Source organism: Sinohyriopsis cumingii, chromosome 1, assembly GCF_028554795.1.
Source record: "Sinohyriopsis cumingii isolate HCF-2022 chromosome 1, ASM2855479v2, whole genome shotgun sequence".
NCBI lineage: Eukaryota > Metazoa > Mollusca > Bivalvia > Unionida > Unionidae > Sinohyriopsis > Sinohyriopsis cumingii.
The window spans coordinates 146,654,513-146,681,139 of NC_142961.1; the positions used below are offsets into that span (position 1 = coordinate 146,654,513).

Sequence of the window (26,627 nt, forward strand, 5' to 3'; positions counted from 1 at the left end):
TTCTACGTTCCAGACAGGTGAATCATATTTAAAACTTATTTAAAAGTGAATGTACAAGTGTAGGGAGTAATCGACTTCGCTTGAAATGATAAGGCCACGTTTAATTCTTCAACATTTTGAAAGTAAATCTTGCTTGTTCCATTGCATCTGTTTTTAAGAGCTTTTTTTTTTTTTTTTGCTACAATGGATTATTTCGGTATCGAATTCTCACTAAAACCATCTTAGTCTGAAAGCAATATTTAATTTCTAGACGCCCTATTGTCATTCCCTATGTAATGTGTGGTTCATCCTAATATATCATCCAGCTCTTATCTAGTGCGGAGTCTGCAGTCTGTTGTGTTCCATTCATGCAAAGTAAATTATTCCTAATGTGTATCTCAGAGGCATTTCGTTACCGATCTTTAACACGGATTTCGCTACACGTAGTGAAATATTTATTTATTGTGTGAATGTTACATTTTATCAAATGACATGAGTTACGGTGAATGAACTCCAGACACATTTATCAGATTTATAATAATTTTACGGCCAGTGAATGGAACTAATTAATGGAACTATTTGCCTTTACTTTGTATGCATATTTCCTTCACATGCGTACTCTCCTTAACGATAACCTCCCAAAAAGACGTTCGTACTTGAAGAAAGTTCATCAACGAATTTCGACTAATGCTGACTAAGTAACTGGCTGTGGAATAGTTTAAGTGTCCTAGCATTCAATGGCTAAAGACCTTGCTTTATTTACACAGACACAAAAACGCTGGGTATGCATATTTGTTCAGGGTTACCTGGTGCACTTAAGTTTTTTATATTATTATTAATGCATTGGTATATTTTCCTTTGGAATACACACCTTTTAGAGACGGAATGAATGTATTCTTTCCAATTATTTCTCATTCAAAATTGCAATAAAATGTGTAAGTGTGTATGTTTTTGTGAGTGTGTGCGTGTGTGTAAATAAAAGGAAAGATTCAAAATATTGGGAAAGATTAGAGATATTGTAGCTTTATAGCCGTATTTGATATAGTGCGCTAATATTTGCAATTTTACAAATCTTAAAGCCAAGAACGCAAAAGAAAAAAAAAAAAGTAGATCAGACTAAGATTTCCGTTTCACCATCATATTCGAGATCCATCTCAACTCATAACTAGACGAATAAAACTGCTTCACATCGTAACCCTAAAATGGATTTGGGCTCCTAGATTTATAAATTTAATACAGTGTTTCAAACGCTGCAAATACTTTGGTGAATGATTAATAAATTTGATACAGTGTTTCAAACGCTGCAAATACTCTGGTGAATGATAGTAACATCGGACTACTAGCTTTCCACGTTAATTTGTGGAAGAAGTTGATATTAAGGATATTAAGGATCGTGTTTTAAAATCAACTGGGGCATCACGTGCATGTGCAAATTTGGATTACAGAATAATTACGTGCCTATATGAAATAGGCTTGCAGAATGGCAATATATTCACATTCGTTTTCTTTGTTTTCTAAAAGTAGTGTATTTTACATCTGAGACTGCGGTTGTTGTTGTAGTAGGGTTTAACGCCATGTTTCAGCACAGGATAGACTATACATGGCGGCCAGTATAATTGGTGGAGGAAGAACCCTGGAAAACCCCGGGAAGAACCACCGACCCACGATAAGCTACTGGCAGGCTTTCTCACGTACCAACGTTAGCCGAGGCTGAGACTCGGACTCACGCAGACAGAGGCTGAGACTGCGGTTAAAATTGGGAGAACATTCCTGAAAAGATCGCTATCGGAGACGATTTTCTGCAATCTGTCCCCTTTGATATGTTAGTAGATTAGAAGTTCATGATTGTTATTGTCGCTATCAACTCAAATTAAGGCGATTCGGTCATTGGACCAACTAATAAATGATAATCGCATTGACGACTTGTAATGTCCCTGACAACAACGTTTTATAGGCTGTATGTTTGGTCTCCATGGAGAAAACGGTTGGGAATATGGCAGTGTCTAATATACAGAGCTCCGGTGTGGCATGGCATTCCTTTCTGTCATAATTTAGTCTTATTTTACATTCTTCTAGAAACTGTTAATGTGTGTGTGTGTGTGTGTGTGTGTGTGTGTGTGTGTGTGTGTGTTTTAGATTTTTAATGTAGCTTTAACAATTTTTCAGTCATATCGCTACGATGTCTGCATTGTGACAGTTTATAGTAATGTATAGTACTGGGACATCAAGCTGCAGACATGTAGCATGATGTCCCACCCGATCACATTATCCTGACACCAGGCCGACCAGTCCTAACACTAACGTCTTAATGCTGAGCGCCAAGCCAGGCACCTGTTAGTACCATTTTTGTAAGTCTTTGGTATGACTCTGCCGGGAATCTCGAGGTGGACGCTCTAACCACTAAGCCACCAGAGCGGTGAAACTGTTAATTGTACCAATATCTACAGCTAGCGAAAATGAATGACTGGCCAAAACATTTACCTGTTTTTTATCTGTGTTTGCGGCCACAGGACGAACCTTTTTATCTTGTAATGTTCTCTTCGACCTATGGGCCTGAAATGACTTATTTAAGGAAAATTTAGGGTCTGTACACATCACTACGGAGTCGAATTTCGAACGAAATGAGAAGTGCAAATACTGAAGTGAGTTCTAACGATCGCTAAAAGACCAGTAAGTTAAATATTAATATTTACGTTATTTACATTCAATGATATTTACGTTATTTACACTCAATGATATTTACGTTATTTACACTCAATGATATTTACGTTATTTACACTCAATGATATATGAAGCGTTTTTCGCAGTACGTGAAGATATAACTATGCAAGTTCAGTTTTCAATAATAATGAAAAAACGTAGATGGTTTTCGTTTCAATGAATCATCGCCTGATCTGTTCATATAGCTACATTTTCAGCACTTTTGCAAGAAAAGTAAAAAGTGGGAATAACTAACTGACTATATTCTTACACAAATATAATATTCCTCAGTTTTAGGATACAAATTAGTTTGTAAGCTTAAAAATGTATATAATAAAGTTGTTACCAACTAAACTATTCACAAACAAAATAAATCACCTTTTTTAATGACTGACCAATTAGTCATGCTCCACAATATTTACCGGGTAGACAATAAAGAACAGTCGATAAAAATGACAGGTAGTCCGTTTTTGACTCGTTTGACCGTCAGCTTATCACCGTTCATTCTTTTATTTGTAAATGTACTAAGGGGCATTCTAACAGCGGAAGTAATCCAAAGTTGTTTTTAAAAAAATTCACATTTTCTTTATATCAATCAATCCGTGTCATTTATTACTCCTGAAAAATAAATATTATCATTTTAGCCATATTACCTCCTGTAAATATTGACACCTTCATTGTTTTAATACATAAAATTTCTGCAAATGCATAATTGTTTTGCGATGCATTTATTCCACAAATAGTATATGCGTTTTTTCTCTGTGTGTGTGTGTGTGTGTGTGTGTGTGTGTGTTTGTTTTTCTGTGTGTTTGTGCCTGTGTGCGTTTTAAAAAAAAAAAGAAAAACAGATGATCGAATGCAGAAGTTTATAAGATGCAAATACATACTCACATATTCCTTGAACACGTCCGACAGGTAAATAGATGAACAAACACTCATACAGCTCTGGACGTCGAGATACAGCCTCCACACTCACTGAAATGCCTTTATGGACGCATCTAGCTACAATCGTACTATAATAAAGTATATACCTTTTAAAACTAGTTGCTGTAAATTTTTTCAAGATGCGTTCAGCATTGAACCCGATACTGTTACGTGTATTTAATTTGCCTCGTTTTGTTTTGTTTATTTTATCGTGTGGGCTATATAAAATTGTATTTTGTACGCTGACCTTGTCCAAACTCAAGTTCTTTATGCACCTGGACAAAATCATAGATTTTGTTTTTAATTCTGTAAACAACCATCACAAAGCTAATATTTTCTTTGTGACTACGGGCTTATTATTAGGATCATTATCAATATAAGTAAACATATTTATCTTGGTTTGAGTCAAGGACATTGTGTTTAACAGAATCTATATTATAATTTTAGTAACAGATATTTTCTTGTAAACATCTGGAATCTTTTAGAATGAAATTTTCCATTAGGTAATATTATGTTTTAAAAAATGCTAATTGTGACCTTGGTCAGATAGAGGAGTATAAAATCTTGTTTACTGGAAATATTATTTATTCCCGCGATAACATCTGGGCAGAAATCATTTATAATGTTGTATTCAGATTTTGATTTTGGCGAAATTCTTTATTATTCTATGGAAATACAAAGTGCTATATAATATTCTTGGAAAGAGACATTTCATGGGAATTAAAGTGAATTCAAACGAGGAAACCTTGGACTATATTACTGTGATCGATCAAAAAGACTGTTGGTACATCTCCACAATACAGGTCACAACAGGCACATCCGTACCTACATTGCTGCATTTATTTCGGAATACCACTCAAGTATACTGAGAACTTTAATCATTGTGACTTGTGTTATAAATTTTAGGATTATTTGTGATTTAATTCGTAATACCATCAGTTCTTTCACCTTTTCACTCCGTATTCTAGAGAAAGAAATTATCTGATAAATTTTACAAAACTTGTTGTTTTTCGCATTTGCTGTTACTTAGTTTAAGACCATTGAAGTCGTAACAACACTTAGACGGAGAAAAAACTTTTCCAAGGTTGACTCGACCATCCAAACAAGTAGCTATGAACATTGTTGACCTCGACTATCATGACTAGCTATGTCATATATATATATATATATATATATATATATATATATATATATATATATATATATATATATATATATATATATATATATATATATATATATATATATATATATATGCACGCACGCACGCACGCACGCACGCACACACACACACAGACATACATACATACATACATGCATGCATGCATGCATGCATACATACATACATACATGCATACATACATCATACATACATACATACATACATACATACATACATACATACATACATACATACATACATACATACATATCAGTTAAGTATCATAGTCGCATCGTACCTTCAGAAAGCGATATTGCTTGGGGATTATTAGAGTGTATATTGTTATGGACATATCGCGTGCCTCAATTTTCTATTCATAATGATGGAAATGGTGCGTAGTTTTGCTCTGTGTGCGTCCGTGTGCGCGTGTGTGTGTATGTGTGTATGCGTGTGTGTGTGTGTGCGTGTGCGTGTGTGTGTGTGTGTGTGTGTCACAAATTATAAGAATTCCAGCTATCAGTGTAGGGAACATCAGGATATATCTTGTTATAACCATTCTGACTACTTTATGAGCATCTTGCTCTGTCTTGTGAAAACTATTCTGACGATTATAGTGAAACGTCAAAATGTTGCATATTATGCCCATTCAGATTACTAAAAGTGAGTATCAAGCTATGGAATGTTATAACCATTCTGACTACTGCAGTGAACACCAAGCTATTGAATGTTAATACCATTCTGACTACTGCAGTGAACACCGAGCTATTGAATGTTATAATCATTCTGATTACTGTAGTGTACATTAAGCTATGGAATGCTATAACCATTCTTACTATTGCAGTAAACATTAAGCTATTGAATGTTATAACCATTCTGATTACTGCAGTGAACACCAAGCAATTGAATGTTATAACAATTCTGACTACTGCAGTGAACATTAAGCTATTGAATGTTATAGCCATTCTAATGACTGTAGTGTACATTAAGCTATGAAATGTTATAACCATTCTGACTACTGTAGTGAACATTAAGCTATTGAATGTTATAGCCATTCTGATTACTGCAGTGAACACCAAGCTATTGAATGTTATAATCATTCTGACTACTGCAGTGAACATTAAGCTATTGAATGTTATAACCATTCTAATGACTGTAGTGAACATTAAGCTATTGAATGTTATAACCATTCTGATTACTGCAGTGAACACCAAGCTATTGAATGTTATAATCATTCTGACTACTGCAGTGAACATTAAGCTATTGAATGTTATAACCATTCTAATGACTGTAGTGCACATTAAGCTATTGATTGTTATAACCATTCTGACTACTGTAGTGAACATCAATATATAGAATTTTATAACCATTCTGATTACTTCAGTGAACACCAAGCTATTGAATGTTATAACCATTCTGATTACTGCAGTGAACATTAAGCTATTGAATGTTATAACCATTCTGATTACTGCAGTGAACACCAAGCTATTGAATGTTATAACAATTCTGACTACTGCAGTGAACATTAAGCTATTGAATGTTATAGCCATTCTGACTACTGTAGTGAACATCAATATATAGAATTTTATAACCGTTCTGACTACTATAGTAACCATCAAACCATAGCATGTTCTTTTACCATTCTGTCTACTACAGTGAACATCAAGCCATGTTATGGTATTTCTTATAATTATTTTCTTCTTCTCTACTTCGCACATACACCATAAAGTGAATCTAAATTACAACACTAATAATGATTGACACAATAGTTAAGTTTTAGAGCATTGCTCGCTCGGAAAATGACAACAACAGCCGTCTAACAGCTGTTGTCTTCTTGTAACAGGCCTGCTCTTGAGCTCGTACCTGTACGTAAAAGCTATACTAAACTCACAAACAAATATGGAAAAAATATTTGCAGGATTGTGAAATATTATTTGTGTGCTAAATTTTACATTTAACTAACTTTGCGTCATACACAAAGGGTATAAATTTTTCGGATGGATTAAACGGATACAATTAAAATGGTTGTTACGATAACCTTCAAGATCCTGTGTCAGCTGGAAAGGATTACGGTCAAAAAAGAAAACTTTCTTGAAGTCAGTTCAGTGTTCTCGTATGAGAGAGAGAGATCGACAATAATAATGCTTGCTTGCAGTGACTCACTTTCCAAAATTAATATTTAACCTCTGTTTTATTCTCGCTTGTGTTCAGAGAAGCGCATTTTACAATTCTAAAATCGTGTATAAACTCTCATAAAACCATTGTTGTCTCTCTTTTTGCATCATGACAGGTTGTTGCCAAAGACTTTGTTCTGAATTAAGTTTTCATAACACATGGGAATCTCAAACAATTTCGGGGTGGGGTAGGGGTCAATCACAGAACGTTTCTCGCCCCTAAGTACAAAAAGGTGTTTAAGAATCTACCCTAATTGCTTACGACTTGGAATAAAATATACAGACCATGTTTGCATGTATATATGTATATATCATAAAATGACACAATTTAATATAGGTAATAAACCTAAATTACAGGCGTGTAAGGGGCCCCGAGTGGCCGAGTGGTCTAAAGCGCTGTCCGTTACGGATCACTGCCATCTCACCTCTGTCTGCGTGGGTTCGAGTCTCGGATTCAGCCAATGTGGGTATGTGAGAAAGCTTGCCAGTAACTTCTCGTGGGTCGGTGGTTCTTTCCGGGGTTTTCCCGGGTTCTTCCTCCACCATTAATACTGACCGCCATGTATAGCCTATCGTGTGCTGAAAAATGGCGTTAAACCCTACAACAACAACAACAACAACATGCGTGTAAACTTGAATGTTCTTTCAAACGCTTCAGGACTGATTATAATTTGATTGTTGTTACCAATTAACACATTGGCCTGAGACAACGCCACGGCAGTTCATGCGACATCGGCTAAACTACAAGATTCAAAATTAATTATCTCTTTTTTCCACGCCCCATTCATTTACGCCTGAGAAAAATAATCCAGTGAGCAATTTACCTGTTTGTTTTTTTTTTTGGTACTCGCTTATAGGTCGAATCCATCTGCAAGTTGTTGGGAATAATAAGTAGAACAAAGAACATAAACCCTAATTTGCCCTCTCATTATGCGAGGGCAGATCAGAGTCCATGTTGTTTTACAGTTGGAGGCTACTTATAAGCCAGTAGGTGAGGAATTTCTAATCTTACAACTTATTGGATGCGATTTCTCTCAGACATAATCATGTAAGTTCAGAAAACACAGAAAAACTGAACGCACAATAAAATGCATAACTGTAAACTTTGTATCCGTTGACCTTATATGACGATGAAAATTAGTTTTTTGGGTGTACGATATTATGTGTATCAGCATTACGTTCAAATATTATTCTATTTATACAAAGACTGTGATTTTATATTTCGCAAGAATCTTGGTCTTGAAGTTAAAGTAAATGGTATTTGCATATATTTCGTCCCATTGAAATACTGTACCTTGCGCCGTAGTTTGAACTTCTGTAATGAAACTAATCTCTTTTACACCTTTAAATCCTCCACCTCCAAGCCAAACTTATATTCACACGAGAACTGCATGATAGTGTGATTGTGTTGCAGCCACATTTGGTAGCATGTTCCAAATGCGTACGCTTTTAAGAATACTACATCTATGTATGTCAGACTCGTTCATTTATGGCAAGATTCGTTCAGAAATGAGTGATTGCGTCTTATATGTGATCTGTAGCATATCCTTTCATTCCGCAATATTTGGAAAATTGAAAGCCTGTCTGCAAGTTTGGATGATATTTCGTCCACATTTGTTTCTTAAATCGAACGTGAAAGACATGTAAGCTTTGTATATGGACTTCCGAAAGCTATCATAATTCATAGCATGAGATGAAAAAATCAATAATTAGATGTTATATTTGGTTGTCATGGTTGACACTTCTTAGTGTTAAGTTAGTAAATATTTTGTGAAACGACTTGCCTCACGTTCCCTTTAAACCGGAAGTATCCTTGCGTATGAGGAAGAGACATTGAATTATTTTCTACATGACACTATGGGCATACGATACCTGAACCTCTCACCTACATAGTTTAATTTATATCTTCAAACTAATGAAACATTCTGTATTTCTAATTACAATAACTTAGTTTTAACACGTGATAATTGAGAGAAGTATATTCCTTTGTCTACAAATCGTTTAACATTCCACGCCATATTACCTCTTTTGTTGCAGTGTATGCTTTTGTGTGTGTTTTGTCCTGTTTCCATCCCTCCCTCACTCCTTTATTTTTATCCCTCTGGTTGAGTGTATTTTTTCGTCGCTTTTGCCTCGAACTTTCACAAGCCGGATCATTTTACTGGGTAAAAATAATTTCGTCTGACATTGTATTATGACAACTAAAAATGGATGTTGAAGGTGAGGAACACATATCTCTGCTCTTGGCTTTAAGACGTCTAATGTTCGTTCCTTCTGGACCGCTCCGGTGGTTTAAGTAGTTTGAGTGTCCGCATCGGATGCGGAAGGTCGCGGGTTTGAACCCCAACCGACTGGTCGGCCTGGTGTCAGGATAGTATGACACAAACACAAACACATCATGCTACATGTTTGCAGCATGACGCCCCGGGTGCTAGACATCACTATAAACTGTCACAATGCAGACATCGTAGCAGTGTGACTGAAAAAGTGTTAAAGCTACGTTAAAAATCCAAAGCACAGACACACAAACACACACACACACACACACACGTGCGCGCGCGCGTGTTCGATCGGATTGACTTCTTTAGTCTTTAGATTTTCAATATACTGCAGTGAAAGTAATTGGTTAAAACATGCGAAAAATTTACAATATCACGCGAGTGCAGTGAAAGTGTGTGTGTGTGTGTGTGTGTGTGTGTGTGTATCGACGTATAGTCGTTTCTAAGTCGATTTCAACTGTATACAACACGGACCCTGATCTGCCGTCGCATCATGCGTCAACAGATCAAGGTCTTTGTTGTTTGTTCTACTGATTGGTGCGAACAAACAGCATGAACTCAGAAACACCGACTCATTGTTGTTGAGGGCCTGTAGCGAGAAAAGAGCATTCTGTATAGTTTGCAGTTGTACTCGACTTATAAGCCGGTACATACGGTGCTTGTTTTCTTGGCAAAAATTCATAGCATGTCTGAAATATGTACCTCTGTGACACGTGTTAGTACCATTCTACTGCATTCTATATATTTAACGTTCACATTAACCTGTCTTTCATTTTGGAAATACGTTCTGGCAAAAATGACTATTCTGTCTACCTAGCATCTGAAGCATTAGAAGAAGGCGTCGAATACAACGAGAAAAGAGCATAAAATGTCTGTTGCCGTAATCAGATTGGTTACTTGATTTCTAGATTTTTATGACACCGTGGGGTGAAACGACAAACAGTAAAATTCTGAAGTCATGGGGAAAGAATTGGTTTTGCAAATTAGCTAATTCTGTCCAATATGAAATCTATATTAAATGAGTATATTAAGATTGTTTGTTGAGTTTTCTCTCTGAATTTTCTAACGTCACGATCATCGCTGACTTCACAGTTATTATGAGAAACAGATACAATTCATCACAGCAAATTCACCATTCAGAAGAATTCTGACAAGAAATGTACGGCAGAAGAAAGTGTAGCGAATAACGAATAATATGTTGAGAAAAGAAAGTTTTTCATAGATTCCCAAAATGTTATCCGGCATACGTAATAAGAGATTTGCAAACTTTGAGTCGGCAAACAAACAAAAAATGCTGGGATGATAATAAATCAAAGAATATGTGATATAAATTTTATTAATCTAATATATAGAAGTTCTTGTCAGTCTCTCTCCAACAAACACTGAACATCTTTAAAGAGTGTATATGTACAATTTATATATTTTATAAGTTACATGGAGATTTATACAACAGGATTCTGTTGAAGCTATTTTGAACGAATTTAGTTTAGTAGCACTAAACTGTAATCTACCTATTTAGCTAATCTACCTATTTAGCTAATTTGCCTATTTAGCCAGTTTACCTATTTAGCTAATCTACCTATTTAGCTAATTTGCCTATTTAGCCAGTTTACCTATTTAGCTAATCTACCTATTTAGCTAATTTGCCTATTTAGCCAATTTACCTGTTTGGCAAATCTACCTATTTAGCTAATTTGCCTATTTAGCCAATTTACCTATTTAGCTAATCTACCTATTTAGCTAATTTGCCTATTTAGCCAGTTTACCTATTTAGCTAATCTACCTATTTAGCTAATTTGCCTATTTAGCCAATTTACCTGTTTGGCAAATCTACCTATTTAGCTAATTTGCCTATTTAGCCAATTTACCTATTTAGCTAATCTACCTATTTAGCTAATTTGCCTATTTAGCCAGTTTACCTATTTAGCTAATCTACCTATTTAGCTAATTTGCCTATTTAGCCAATTTACCTGTTTGGCAAATCTACCTATTTAGCTAATTTACATATTTAACCAATCTACCTATTTAGCGAATTTACCTATTTAGCTGATCTACCTGTATAGCTAATCTACCTATTTAGCTCATTTACCTATTTAGCCAATCTACTTATTTAGCTAATCTACCTATTTAGCTAATCTCCCTTTTAGCTAATTTACCTATTTAACTAATCTATCGATTTAGCCAATCTCCCTATTTAGCTAATTTACCTATTTAGCTAATCTACCTATTTAGCTAATTTACATATTTAACCAATCTACCTATTTAGCTGATCTACCTGTATAGCTAATCTACCTATTTAGCTAATTTACTTATTTAACTAATCTACCTATTTAGCTAATCTACCTATTTAGCTAATCTACCTATTTAGCCAATCTACCTGTTTAGCTAATTTACCTATTTATTTAATCTACCTATTTAGCAAATCTACCTATTTATCTAATCTACCTATTTAGCTAATGTACCTATTAAGTATTACCCATTTATATAGTAACTTACCATGCAGTTTTTCCCATTTAAATTTACCGTTTTCTCTCATATCTATTCAGTTTGTGTTTAATGTCATATCTGTTCAGATTGTCTGTTTATTCTGTCCTATCTATTCAGAATTTTCTTCTGTCCTGTTTATTCAGATTGTCTATTTTCTGTTCTGTCTATTCAGATTGTCTGTGTTTTCGGTCCTATCTATTCAGGTTGTCTGTGTTTTCTTTTCTGTCTATTTAGACTGTCCGTTTATTCTGTCCTATCTATTCAGATTGTCTGTGTTTTCTCTCCTATCTATTCAGATTTTCTGAGATTTATGTCCTATCTATTCAAATTATCTGTGTTTTCTGTCCTATATGTTCAGATTCTCTGGGGTTTTTTTTAAGATTGTCTGTGTTTTGTGTCCTATCTCTCCTATCTATTCAGATTGTCTACGTTTCCTGTCCTATCTATTCAGATTGTCTATGTTTTGTGTCCTATCCATCCTATCTATTCAGATTGTCTTTTTTCTGATCTATCTATCCTATTTATTCAGATTGTCTATGTTTTATGTCCAATCTATTCAGATTGTCTGTGCTTTCTGTCCTATCTATCCTATCTATTCAGATTATCTGTGTTTCCTGTCCTATCTATCCTATCTCTTCAGATTGTCTTTTTCTGTCCTATCTATCCTATCTTTTCAGATTGTCTGTTTGTTCTGTCCTGTCTATTCAGATTGTCTGTGTTTTATATCATATCTATTTAGATTGTTTGTGTTTTATGTCACATCCATTCAGTTTGCGTTTTATGTCCTATCTATTCAGATTTTCCGTGTCGTCTGTCCAATCTATTCAGATTGTTTGCTTTCTATCCTATCTATTCAGATTATCTGTGTTTTCTGTTCTATCTATTCAGTTTGTCTGTTGTATTTTTTCCTCATAGTGGGCATACTGTCCTATCTATTCAGTTTGTGTTTTCTGTTCTATCTGTTCAGAACGTCAGTGTTTTCTGTCCTATTTATTCAGATTGGCTGTTAAAATTGTCTGTGTTTTCTGTCATATCCCTTCAGATTGTGTGTATTTTTCTAAAGTTGTCTGTGTTTTCTGTCCTATCTATTCAGTTTGTTTTTTCTGTCCTATCTATTCAGATTGTCTGTGTTTCCTGTCCTATCTATTCTGATTATCTGTGTTTTCTGTCCTATCTGTTCAGATTCTCCGGGGTTTTTTTAAGATTGTCTGTGTTTTGTGTCCTATCTAACCTATCTATTCAGATTATCTGTGTTTTCTGTCTTATCTATTCAGATTGTCTACGTTTTCTGTCCTCTCTATTCAGATTGCCTTTTTTTCTGTCCTATATATCCTATCTATTCAGATTATCTGTGTTTTCTGTCCTATATATCCTATCTTTACAGATTATCTGTGTTTTCTGTCCTATCTATTCAGATTGTGTTTTCTGTCCTATCTTTGCAGATTGTCTGTATTTTATGTCCTGTCTATTCAGCTTGTCTGTGTTTTCTGTCCTATTTAATCAGATTGTGTGTGGGTTTTCTTTTAAGATTGTCTGTGTTTTGTGTCCTATCTATCCTATCTATTCAGATTGTCTGTGTTTTCTGTCCTATCTATTTAGATAGTCTGTGTTTTCTGTCCAATCTGTTCAGATTGTCTGTGTTTTCTGTCCTGTCTATTCAGCTTGTCTGTGTTTTCTGGCCTATCTATTTACATGATCTGTGTTTTTTGGCCTATCTATTTAGATGATCTGTGTTTTCTGTCCTATCTATTTAGATGATCCATGTTTTCTGTCCTATCTATTTAAATGATCTGTGTTTTCTGTCCTATCTTTTTTAGATGATCCGTGTTTTCTGTCCTATCTATTTAGATGATCTGTGTTTTCTGTCCTATCTATTTAGATGATCTTTTTTCTGTCCTATCTATTTAGATGATCTGTGTTTTCTGTCCTATCTATTTAGATGATCAGTGTTTTCTGTCCTATTTATTTAGATGAACTGTGTTTTCTGTCCTATCTATTTAGATGATCTGTGTTTTCTGTCCTATCTATTTAGATGATCTGTGTTTTCTGTCCTATCTATTCAGATGATCTGTGTTTTCTGTCCTATCTATTTAGATGATCTGTGTTTTCTGTCCTATCTATTCAGATGATCTGTGTTTTCTGTCCTATCTATTTAGATGATCTGTGTTTTCTGTCCTATCTATTCAGATGATCTGTGTTTTCTGTCCTATTTATTTAGATGAACTGTGTTTTCTGTCCTATCTATTTAGATGATCTGTGTTTTCTGTCCTATCTATTTAGATGATCTGTGTTTTCTGTCCTATCTATTCATATGATCTGTGTTTTCTGTCCTATCTATTTAGATGATCTGTGTTTTCTGTCCTATCTATTCAGATGATCTGTGTTTTCTGTCCTATCTATTCAGAATTTTACATATTTACATATTATGGTACTTTACAATAAAAAGCTATGACCTTGTAGTTTTGTTGTTTACTACACCACAGTTCGAGTACTAAACCCTGACTTCAGAAATGGTATTTCAATTGTATTTAAGTCCTCAAACGACATGTGATGAATCTCCTTAATTTGTTGTTTCTAACCTTATTTGAATGCTTTCAACTTTTTCAGACTTTCTCTTTAAACTCGAGATTTGTATTCTGAAAGGATATACGTTTCCCAAGAATTCGTCTCATATGCCAGCAATCTGTCAGTCGATGTTTACAATGTATGATCAGTGGTCAGTGATCAGTAGACAATCAATGCGAGTGTACACGAACTGTTAAGAATCAGTCTGGAGGTTCAGTTTCTACGATACCAAAATGATCCTATAGCACTCAGCGATTTTGAATCCTGATGATAGTATATTTTGGGAATAATTAGCTTGTATTTGAGGATTACGTGATATTTATGGTGGTTTTACTGTATCATATGTCTTTAATGGGTTACTCTGCAGCTTATCTTAAACTGCGGTTGCCTCGGTCGTACGAAACCATCAAGCTATATTTTCAGGTCACTGAATGGAAATAATTACATGTACATCATATATATTTCATCTCGCTAAAGCATCAGAAAAGCTATGAAACTTAGAAAACAATTTATAGTTAACGTGTCCCAGAATCGAGAGTGTAACAGACGGATTTACCAAGCTGGGTGATAATTAACGTAGCTTGTAGAACATCCTGGAATTTGGTAACACCCGACCTGGAATTATTTACACATCTCATAAAATGCTAGAAATACAAATGTCTTGGTTCGAACCTTGCTAATGACATCACTGTTTATATATAAGACGTGTAAATTAAGTCACTGAAAGCTAGAATAATTATCAATAATCTATGCTTGCAGTGCAATAAAATGTGGTGTAGTTTGTCACTTTGTCGTATAAAAAAAAGGTTTTAACTACAATATTTTTGGTGTCAACATTATTTTAAAAGGACTACTTTTAAATATTGAGAGTTGTTGAAATAAACGAACGTTCGGTAAATATTAAAGATGTAAGAATTTGATCTATGTTAACTGCAGTCATTTACCGTTGAATTATATATGCTGCAAATACTAGAAAATAAATCGTTTATGACTTCTAGTATTTACAGTGAAATTCAGGAAGGATCTATATGAATTCCTAATTATGTAATAGCCCTGCTCCATACGCCTACAAATGCATACCCAGTATTGATTTAAGCAGAAGTGCATATGTATTGCTCTTTATACAGCATTGTTGTTCTTATGTGTCAGATACACTATACAAGTTAGAGTTTGTTACACCGACTTATGTAGAACACGTTAGATGCAATATATAAGTTAGAGTTTATTACACTGTCTTTTGTATAACACGACAGTATAATTTATAAGTTAGTGTTTATTACACTGTCTTATGTCGAGCACACCAGTACAATATAAACTATTGGTATTTGTGACTGTCAGTTTGTAAGTATGGGTCCTTAATTATCTAGTTTGCAATGCTACTTACTTCCATCCTTAATCGACGTTATAGGCACATAAAAATATAGTTTGTTTTTCATACCATGGCACCGTACTTTATTGTATTAGTTTTCCTGGAGGAATTCCAGAGAGAGAGAGAGCTTTGTTGATGTTGCAGATATCGTTTTAATGTGGTCTTGAGATTATGCTTCGGCAGGTTTTTAAAAATATCAGTGTCAAAATTCATCAAAATGGACAATACAAAAGCACGTACTTTTCTGAACTTATGATTATTAAGGTTAAACAATAAAATTAAAAGAACGAATTTTAACTATATCTACGGAATGCCAGGCGATTCTTATCATATAAACTCGACACTGTACGTGGAAAGCCGACGCCCGAAAATTGTCTAATCTTAAGATGTGAATGTTCAGCTCATCACAATTAATTACAACGTACCATACAAATTAATTACAACGCACCATGAAAATTAATTATAAAATACCATGCAAGTTAATTTACAATGTACCATACAAATTAATGATAATGCACCATAAAAGTAATTACAATCTACCAAAAAATATAATTATAACGTACCTTAAATATAATTACAGCATGCATACCATACATATTACAACGTACCATGAAAATTAATTACAACGTACCATACAAATTAATGACAACTCACCATAAAAGTAATTACAATGTACCATAAAATTAATTACAACACACCATAAATATTACAACGTACCCAAAAATTAATTAAAACATGCCATATAAGTTAATTACAACGTACCATAAAGATTATTTATAACGTACCATAAAGCCATGTCACATCACGAACCTTACATGCTCGTTGGTTCTCAAAAATTCGCTCATATGGCAGCAGGTGTTGACAAGATCCCTCTCCCCAAAAACAACAAGAAATAATTTCATCGTATATTATGAAAGAAACACCAAACGAGTGTCTTTAAAAGTGCAGAACTTTGGACTCAAATGTAAAAGTAGTTTCGTCTAACATATTTTTTCAGATGTGCAAATGTAAGTGTGCCAGTAGGGCTTATATGTAATCAGTTAACAATTTCTGTAAATTATAAATTACCTCAAAGTACAATGAAATTGAATGGTTTTGGACATCAAAGTAACTTTTGACACTAGAATAGTCTATGTTTTGTTTTCATTCCTTTTTTATCTGAGAATCGGGTGTATTAACCAGACAGAGTATTACTAAATTGCTAATATATTAACCGAAGACATTATTCTTAAAATATCGAATTCGGCTAAAGAATGTGCAGTTGAATACAAATACCGGCGTTATGTTTCTTTTTAAGACGGTAGGGGTTATTTGAGGATTTTTTTTCTTCTTCCAAACTGATATATTCCGGTATCCCACTATCATCCAAATATCACAGTGAGCATCGATGCGAGGAATGACTTTACTCCTCACGTCCTTTTAGTTTCAGTAGACCAGTGTCCATGCCCTGTAATTCTGATAATAAATACGCCGGTAACCAAGATAGACAGCTGTCCATGTCCTGCACTTCGGTAGTAATTGGCGGCGATAACCAAGATAGACTATCGCCCGTGCCGTATAACTGATAAGAAATAACGTTAGTAGCCAAGGTAAGCAGAAAAGAGCTAATCAGGGACAGCGCTAGCTGGTGTTCAAATTCTGGCACAGCAGAGCTGAACGTAAAGTCCATTAAATGGCTATTGAACCAACCGTGCCACCATTGTGTTTTTCTGGTTTATATTAGTATCTGTCCTTGTAATATCTCCTTCCGGACTCGCCGAATAAATTAAAAAAATGGTATAGACATTTACAAGCCGGAGTGACTAAAATCATCTTCATCATTTTTATGTGATAACGAGATAGGTCCCAGAACGCATACAGTAGATGGTAACTCGTTGTCCATGTATTGTCGTTTACTCAGCAAATTTATGTGAATATTCCTTTGGATTCGATACCTTTTCCCTTTCTTGTATTCTCTCTTCCAACAGAAGGCAATCAAATTTAAAATAATAATAATAATAATAATAATAATAATGAGGACTTTGTATAGCGCCTAATCTTTCGAAGCTCTAAGCGCTTTACAACATTAGACAACACCTATAAGATAAAACACATATAATAATATTATTACAAAAACAAACACCATGAAATTAGAAAAACATTATTAAAAAAAACACGCTGAGAATATTTCAGGTAGGAAACATTATTAGGTCTTTAAGTTTGTTCTTGCAGTCGAAATAAGTGAGTTTTGAGAGCCCTCTTGACTGTGATCACTGTGTCTTTGTGTCTAAGTTCAGTGAAGGCAATACTGGATCTAAGCACTCCACCAGCAGGCTCAGGTTGCCAATAGGTGGTCTTGTGGATCAATGGAATAGAAACATATTACAAGCAGATCGCAGTCACTCCTCTAACCCTTCTACGTTTAGACTTCTTGCACCTTGTTTTTACTTCGCTTGAACTTTTGATGATCGGTTGGAAAAAAACTAAAAAACAAGTTACCATTTGTCAGTTTGTAACAAGCCCAGCTTTCGAATTAAGTACTGTGCCGTCGTTACTTGAAATATGTAAATATAATGTTTTATATCAAACATTTTCTAATTTTTCGGTTTTTTATTTACAAAACAAAATGAAAAAAGGTGGCACATATTTTTCATGTAAATTTTCAGTAATTTATATCTCGTATAACATTGTGCATACAGCTTTGACGTCTCATTAGACCAAAGCTAGAATTGTTTTTTTCTTCGTAATAATACTTGAAATGATTGCTAATTTTACTTTGATGCACTCAAACATAGAATGATATATATTCACTAATATGTGACTCGTATACAATTATACATTTTGTACATTTGTATAACCATTGTAACATGTCATATTTTTGTGCATTTGTGTAACAATTGTAACATGTCATATTCGGTACATTTGTGTAACAATTGTAACGTGTCATAAAAGAACGATTGCAAAAACTCAAGCTAAAAACTGACTTGTTTATTACGTATATCTGGGATGGATGCCTTTTTTAAAATTAAAATTAAGGGGAAAGAAACATGAAAATTCAATGTTTATCTGTATTAGAAGCCAAACCAACCGAGATTTTAGAATACTGAGTATCAAATACCAAAACCACTTCTCCTTCGAAGCTATTTCAACACATGTAACAGTGAAGCTTTAGGTGTAGGTGTGTATTTTATCACCTAATGCTTGTCAGTAATATGTTTCCAGGAGTCCGAGTTCACGTTTATTTACCGAAAGCAAGACAGGGCAAGCACGTATCCTACAAACACGGAAAATTATGTAAGGCATCATGAAAACCATATGTGCTGTTTTTTTTGTGCGATATGATAGACTCAGTCCGTTGTTTAGTCAAGAATTTATGAACTAAGGAGATGGCTTTGTGTCAACAGCTGCTTAATGTTTCGTTTTTATTACACGTGTAAAGGTTGTTCTTGCTGCTTTTCCTTCATCTTTCTCGTGAACATTCATCAAAAGAAAATGTTAATCTTATTGCTGCTTGAAAAGTAAGCATTTATTTTGCAGAAAGAACCCGATATAAGAATAAAGCTTAAGGATCTGACTAAGACTGCGTCTGTCTCATGGATTACTGTTTAGAGTATTCAGTGAGCAAGATAGGGCAAAACAAGAATTGGAATCAAACACACACATTATTATTATTTACCGTACATTTTTATGAACAGTGTATGATTTTGTGTTGCATAAGCAATTATTTTGGTTGAATCTGTGTTTAATTCCCAACATCCTGAAGAAACCAAAATGTTTCAGCTCTTGTCTTTTCATTGAGTAGCAAAAGCTAAAAATGCTTGATATAATTAAATTAAATAAATGAAATCTGGGAGTTTCAACTTTATATGAGCAATACTGATTTGGCTTAAAATATGCATGTCTTCACTCGTTTAAGAACAACCCTGGTATTGTTTCTTCTAAAAAAAATTGGCTGTACTTAAAAGACCTAATTGTGAATGCACTCATTCTTGTTATCGTTCTTATATTTATTTCAATGTGCATAAATAATGACGATTGGCCTATAAATATGGATGAAGCAATTTTAATTATAAAAAATATCTTTGAACGACTTCTTTTTGAAAGACACAGAATTAACCCTAATAATAGAAGTCTAGACAGCACGTTTAGGTCTGCACACGATGTACAGTGTGAATACAGTTACTAAAATACGTATACACAACAAAAGCTACTTCTTGAAAACGCTAACGAGAGTGAAGATAGAAGAAGAAAGGGGGAACTGTAATACCTCACATATTTCAATTTTTTAAAAGTCCCTAAGACTTCACTTCTCTATCATGGACCTCACATATTTCAATTTCTTAAAAGTCCCTAACACTTCAATTCTCTATCATGGCTCATAAAATGCCGGCATACAATGTAAATTGTTAAGAATATATGACTTGAACTTAACCACATGACGTATGATTTAAAATATCAACAAAAGGAGTGATCCTTCCTTGTACCATCATCTTACAAAAGTGACAACCACCTATATGTTATTATTAAACCAAAGAGGTTTCATTTGGAAGTCGGCATAATGTTTTGCCAAAAGTTTTCCCTTCAAATACTGCCAATATTAAAAACATTTTTACTAAATTCGGTTTCAAGAACACCATATCTATTGTCAAAAATGAGTTCCTACTACCTAAAACTATTTTAATTATAGCAATTTTTGTGTTGACTAAAGTTATAAAGACACGGAGTTCTCACAAACACTCAAGAAAGAATATGATCAACTTTCACTGAGATTATCCTCGCACAAAGATATTTTGGATCTTTATTAATTGACCCTGAATAAATGTTGACCTATTTAACCAAATAGGACGAAGGTCACCTGCTCGTTAAGATTTATGTTGGCTCTTTTATCAAATATCAACTATGACAGTGGCAAGAGGTCTACTTGTCGTATTATTACTTTATTTACCTCTGTGTATGTCACAATGCCGCTCGGTCTCTCTCTCTCTCTTTCTCACAATGCCGCTCGGTCTCTCTCTCTCTCTCTCTCTCTCTCTCTCTCTCTCTCTCTCTCTCTCAATGCCGCTCGATGTCTCTGTCACGCTATCTCTTTGTGTATGTCACAATACCGCTCGGTGTCTCTGTCACACTATCTCTGTGTGTATGTTACAATGCCGCTCGGTGTCTCTGTCACACTATCTCTTTGTGTATGTCACAATGCTGCTCGGTGTCTCTGTCACACTATCTCTCTCAATGTCTCTAGTATGTCTGTAGTAGCGTTTAACGGCACCTCGGCACAAAAGTGACTATATGGTGCCAACTAAAAGTAATTTGTTTTTTATATTAAAAAGAAACGTAAACATTGAAGAATTGCACAAATAGCCTAAGACAACAAATCGTTCCAAATCAAATGTCAACAAAAAATACAGCAAGATAGAATGTAAAGAATAAAGCTGTCAAACTCCTGTAAAGGCATATCAATTTGAGATAAGGGTAACACATGTAAAAATCCTTCAAACATATGGTCTCAATCTATTCCCGTTAAAATCGGAGTCTCCTTGTTATAATTTTACATCTTTTCCACATATTGAATAACTTTATATTTTCTGACTCTGTTTAATCGTAATAAAAACTAAAATTGTTTTCTTTTCAGGAGGAAATGTTTAGTCTATAAACTATTTACTTTACCTCTGCTATGCATATCATGGTCGTCTAGAGAGGTGTTATCCTTTCCAATTTATTGCTTCAAAACATTTTAAGTATGAAAGCTGGAATATGTTAAGTGATATAAATCAGCACATACCAATGTATACATAATTCAATGGTTTGTGTTGATTTTCATGCTAAGCAATACACACACACATACACACACACACACACACACACACACAGAGAAAGAAAACAATTGAAACACATTTATCTAAGGGTAAGCATGGTTGTCTTTTCATACAGGTTTTGCATTATTCTGCATAAGTACAAACGAATTCTCACAAAAATTGTACGTGTTTACCACGCTTTCCCCATGTCATTAATACTGTGTTTCAGTACGAAAGATCGGGTCAGCCGGGTCAAGAAAATAGGATAATTGATGTTGTAACTTACTAATGCTTTAATCTCTTGACAATTATGACTTTTCTCATTGCAGGTTAGGTGTTAGAAGTTTCGGCATCGCTGTGTGAATTGACTCTTACACTCTGAACATACCATTACCAAGTCTGACTAGGTAGGTATCCTCTTATTTTAGCACTTTATTTTTGTCAAGTTTTTCACGAATAGTGTACGATCCGGACGGTCGTTTACTAATCCATACTGTCCGATTACTATGAAAAGAAAGTTCAAGTAAAGCAACACCTTTTAGTTTCGTTTTTAATAATAATAATAATAATAATAATAATAATAATAATAGTAGTAGTAGTAGTAGTAGTAATAATAATAGTAGTAGTAGTAGTAGTAGTAGTAGTAATAGTAGTAGTAGTAGTAGTAATAATAATAGTAGTAGTAGTAGTAATAATAATAATAATAATAATAACAACAACAACAATAATAATAATGGATATAAACGCAAATACATAAAAAGTGACAATTTAATAAGGAAAACGGCTGATATTTTATATAATTTGTTTACATATACTATTTGGGAGACAGACATGTAAACGGACAATATTTGTTTATTGTTATGCTTTAAGCCATTTATGTCATCAGCACAGACGTTCGAGTTAAGGTCCAATGGTAAGACCAGGTGAATTTACTTTTAGAAATTCGACATCACATCAACCTTAATTTGGAAGCAAACTCATTTTATGTCACCAGTTAAGCTTAGATGTTATCTAAAAATGTGTCTTTGATTTAGCAAAACCAAACTGCAAATACAGCTGTAGAAGTTAAATATTAGCTGTCATATAATATTTAAAAACTAAAATTAAATTGCGGTTAAGCGCTACGTAAGTCTTGTATATTCAGAAAATATGGGCTGAGTTTTTTTTCAAGAGCTACTATTAAAATAAATCGATATTAATTACTATCTCTGTTCGACAATCGCAACTTGGTGTATCAAAGTTAGTTGCTGTAAATTCTTGCAGATATCTTTTTTTTCAACGTGATGCTTTGTGTCAGAGGGTCGTTCTTGCTTTGAGGAAGTCTAACAATGTCTTGTCTGTCAGTGTCTGTATTAAATGAATTCGTCCTATTAGGAGAAGTATGCAAGTCATACACGTGCACCTTTCTCTGCAGTTATTACATACTAGCTATGATACTGACAACGTCCTCAACAAAGGAACAAAAAACGCAGCTGCAGCTTTGAAGGTTTCTCTGGTGACTCAAGCGGATATCTTGTCCTTTCAAGTCAAATTCCGCACTCAATTTTGCTTTTCTCGTATTGTCTTCATGTAAGCACCAACTGAACTGTGTGCACGTGAGATACAGTTCCAAGGACTTTTAAAAGTACATACTAAATACATATTAGTTATGGTTTCCGAAAGTTTTTCTTACTGGATATATTTCGCTGAAGCTCAGAAACATAATAGCATTAAAGGCCTAAAAATGGAAGGTTTGAAATTTTAATATTTTATTCTGTATGAATAAAGGAATGTCGTTTAAGTGCAAATAATCTCTGTGAAAGCTGATTATATTTTGGAATCGCTGTCTTGGTATGATATTCACCAAACGCGACATTAACACTGTTTAAAAGAGGCCCCATGGTCGTAATATGGTAAGTGAAAGCTTTAAATGGTCAAAAACAACCAGTTCAGGTAATATAGACCGTCCTGCTAAAATTTTGCAACATTTATTTATCATTTTGGTAGGGCAAGCAAAGCTCACTTAAGTACATCCTGTTACCACATTACTACTTAGAAACAGACCTAAAAATGTTTCAGGATACTTTTCATTTTTATGATACTGCATCAGTACGCGTAAGGAATCGGTCATGGTGAAGATCATAGTCGATACATGGGTCCGTCGAAGGTCAGGGTATTCCGAGGTGACACGTGACGGGAAGCTTTCTCAAGAGCACATCCTAATACCTCGACAGTTGAGAAATACAGTGACCGTAGATAGCTTATTACCAGGGCAAAACAAAAATTGGAATTGTTGCGTAAAGGTAACACATTTAATTAAAAAAAAAGAAAGTTTCAAAATTAAATTCATTGATTTAATTAAAATCTTTTTTTATGCCCGATTTGCATGAGATCCATTAAATAATTATATTACACGGCATATTTGTAGTTAACCCCGTAAACTTATATTGTATGCTGCATGTCTAGAAAACACCTTTTATTAATCTGTAAGGATAAAGGGTTCTTTAACTTGCCTATAGACTGTTGATCTTAGAACCCACAGTGAAACCTTTGACTTTGACAATACACCCTTAATGGGCCCACAAGTTTGACAATATACCCTTAATGTGCCCACAAGTTACAAAAATATTCTTTAATGAATAACTTTTGTCATGTGATAAATTTTACTTCTTTTGTTTAAATTGCGAATCAGACGACTTATTGACATTGAAGGGATTGTGATTTTATGAATGAAAAGTAAAAATAAAAATAAGAGGAATTGAAACAGGATATGATATGAATGCGATACGACAACTTTCTCCAATGAGTAGGCTAACATACAAAGAAAATGAACAGAGCTATCCTTCAAATGTTAATCTTCACAGCTATGTGAACTTCCTGACATGTTTACGTTATTCTGATGTGACGCGGCCTGATAGCTCAGCGGAAATGCTAAAATGCTGTGGTAATAAGGCATGCAGTGGTAACAGGACGTGGGAGTATATGCTCTATGCATGAGCTACCCAATAGTAAACTTTTAAAACGAGGAAAATATTACTGGGTCTACAGCTACTAAAATAAATGGATGTCTGTGATGAGATAAATATATACATATCTAGCAAATAATGCTGCGGTAGTAAGGTTCCTGTTTTACTTTGTTCCTAATCTGCCTATGTCCTTTTGCTTTAACTGTGGTCTTAAACTGGATAAGTGATAAACAAATTTAGTCACAAAGCTTGTTCATGTTTTAAAACGTGGTCTCGAACATGGTTAATAATTTGTAAAATTGTGCTCGCTAACAGAATAGTACAATGAATGTAATTACTGCATTTATGTAATAAATAGGTGTGGTACTGAGTTTATGAAAGTCGTCGAAATGTCCAAATCATAGTTCAAAAATTGCTTACGTTTAACTAAATTTTGACGAGCTTATCTTCCCGTAATTCCAAATAGGTTGCTTAGAGATGTATATTACAGATGTTCCATCGGCGTGTAGATTCACCTTTGCTTGAATTTAACCACAAGTATCCGAGTTAGTAATAAGAATTTTATAAACCTATGCCATTCCTGTGGAAAAAATCGTAGGAGTACTGCGCAACTTTAAAGCTAAGAAAATAACGTGTTTGCAGTTTTCAGCATCTGTTTAGTAAAAATAATTTTAAATACGTTAGTGCAGTACGTTTGAATAAGATGGTATGGTACAAAGTGTTAAGACAATATAAACAAGTATGCAATATGACTAGATGCATGGTGCTAGGACAATATAAACGGGCATTGTTACGATTCTGTGATCATAAACTAAGTATCAGGAAGAAGCACAAAAAAATCTGTAAAACTTAACAATTCTCCAAATTATGAAAGACAAATTTAAGAGGAACTTAAAGTATAATGAATTAAACCCGAAATGATCCTAAAGAGTTATATATAAATCCAAACGAATCGAATGTTCAGAATGAATTCTAGGTCCTTGGACGTACTGATGAGCCAGCAGTCTTCGTGTATTTCAATGGCATTGTCCAGAACTCCTTTAAATAAATTCACAATAGTCCGAGAATATTGTTTTCGTCCATTGAGCACTTTTTAAGTCCAATGAATAGTCCAAATAAACAAATAAACGTTTCCTCCTAAATTATAAATGAACACGATATTAAACACATCTGCAGACTGATGTTAATACAAGAACTCATGAAATAAAAGTTATGACTGAATCCGAATTAGAAATGAATTAAATGATGAGTTGTATCCTTATATATATATATATATATATATATATATATATATATATATATATATATATATATATATATATATATATATATATATATATATACATTTCCAAGCGTCTATCTTGACTGGATGTCGCAATATGCCTCCACGTGACAAACCTTACTACTTAAAACAATATTTCACAAAATCTAGCCTCGTGACCTTCGTCGCACCTGGCTTTGACTTTTTACCGCGTTATTTTACCTCATACTGGCCAGTTTCATTCATCTATCGATCTTTTATTTAAATAATATATAACTCTCATAGTCTATCGTTTCTATATTGTAGTCAGTATCAATGTCAGTCTCGCATTTTCTCTATTTAAAGCAAGTTTTAACAAATAACGAATATCTATTTATATTTTATGTTATCAGTTACATTTTAATCATAATAGTTGTACATGTCAGGAGATTCGCTGATTTTCAAGACCTAACCGAGCTTGCTGGAATCGAAACAGTCGGTTTGTCGATGATTGTGATATCGCCGATTTCAATGGGAATAGGTGACAATTGTTACTAATTTAGCTCATGAAATTTATATCATACGTGTGTTTGGAAATAAATGCTTTCGTCTATAACGATTAACCACCAGAATTTGGTTCAAAGCGTGATCGATATGCTGAAAAGTAGCTCCTACAAGCAGTGTTTATGATCACGTCTTTAAATGGTAATTACAGGAGAACGATGCATGCTTACTGTTTGACAGATTAGTAAATTTATAAAAATAAGTGATCTCAAATCATTCTCAAACGTCGGCTTGTCAAATAGTTTGATGCATGTTGCCGATTTCAATGTGACTAGATGGTAATTGTTAAGCAAACAGATAAAATAACTGTTCATAAATTATTCCTATGTGAGTAGCAATACATCATTCCGTTGGAAGCATTAATAAATCATCAATCTAGTTTTCTTAATTGATGTAGTTGAATAAACGAGTCTTCTATCTTATCTAGGTAAAACATAGAAAATATAAACTTGATGAAGGTTCTATAATCAA

General features: G+C 34.0%; 1 protein-coding gene across 10 annotated transcripts in view; it reads left to right on the plus strand.

Moving 5' to 3' along the window:
- Positions 1-26,627, plus strand: part of LOC149808102 (uncharacterized) — a 534,871-nt gene that overhangs the window by 318,626 nt on the left and 189,618 nt on the right. For all 10 annotated transcript variants that reach the window (XM_089973484.1, XM_089973483.1, XM_089973481.1 and 7 more), the window contains one exon: positions 21,737-21,814. The gene's annotated coding sequence lies outside the window, so the exon portion shown is untranslated. The remainder of the gene's footprint in view (positions 1-21,736; positions 21,815-26,627) is intronic.